The sequence below is a fragment of the Arachis duranensis genome, chromosome 1, assembly GCF_000817695.3.
Source record: "Arachis duranensis cultivar V14167 chromosome 1, aradu.V14167.gnm2.J7QH, whole genome shotgun sequence".
Classification (NCBI taxonomy): domain Eukaryota; kingdom Viridiplantae; phylum Streptophyta; class Magnoliopsida; order Fabales; family Fabaceae; genus Arachis; species Arachis duranensis.
In genome coordinates this window covers 67062765-67063945 of record NC_029772.3, presented here as the reverse complement: position 1 = coordinate 67063945, position 1181 = coordinate 67062765, and positions in this window count along the sequence as shown.

Sequence of the window (1181 nt, the reverse complement as noted above, 5' to 3'; positions counted from 1 at the left end):
TCTTGGAGTTGAACTCCAAGTTATAACGTGTTTTGGGCGTTCAACTCCGGGTCGTGATGTGTTTCTGGCGTTTAACTCCAGACAGCAGCATGTACTTGGCGTTGAGCGCCACTTTACGTCATCAATTTCCAAATAAAGTATGGACTATTATATATTGCTGGAAAGCTCTGGATGTTTACTTTCCAACGCCGTTGAGAGCGCGCCATTTGGGGTTCTGTAGCTCCAGAAAATCCATTTCGAGTGCAGGGAGGTCAGATTCCAACAGCATCAGCAGTCCTTTTGTCAGCCTTTTTCAGAGTTTTGCTCAAGTCCCTCAATTTCAGCCAGAAATTACCTGAAATCACAGAAAAATACACAAACTCATAGCAAAGTCCAGAAATGTGAATTTAGCATAAAAACTAATGAGAACATCCCTAAAAGTAGCTTGAAGTTACTAAAAACTGCCTAAAAACAATGCCAAAAAGCGTATAAATTATCCGCTCATCACAACACCAAACTTAAATTGTTGCTTGTCCCCAAGCAACTAAAAATCAATTAGGATAAAAAGAAGAGAATATACTATAAATTCCAGAATATCAATGAATATTTATTATAATTAGATGAGCGGGACTTGTAGCTTTTTGCTTCTGAACAGTTTTGGCATCTCACTTTTTCCTTTGAAGTTTAGAATGATTGGCTTCTCTAGGAACTTAGAGTTCAAATAGTGTTAATTGATTCTCCTAGTTAAGTATGTTGATTCTTGAAGACAGCTACTTTTATGAGTCTTGGCCGTGGCCCTAAGCACTTTGTTTTCCAGTATTACCACCGGATACATAAATGCCACAGACACATAACTGGGTGAACCTTTTCAGTGGTTAGGGACAGCTTGATTTAGCCGCTTAGGCCTGGATTTAATTTCCTTGGGCCCTCCTATCCATTGATGCTCAAAGCCTTGGATCCTTTTTACCCTTGCCTTTTGGTTTTAAGGGCTATTGGCTTTTTCTGCTTGCTTTTTCTTTTTCTTTTATATTTTTTTCGCCATTTTTTTTTGCAAGCTTTTTTCGCAAGCTTTGTTCTTCACTGCTTTTTCTTGCTTCAAGAATCAATTTCATGATTTTTCAGATCATCAAAAACATTTCTCTTTGTTCATCATTCTTTCAAGAACCAACAATTTTAACACTCATAAACAACAAGATCAAAAA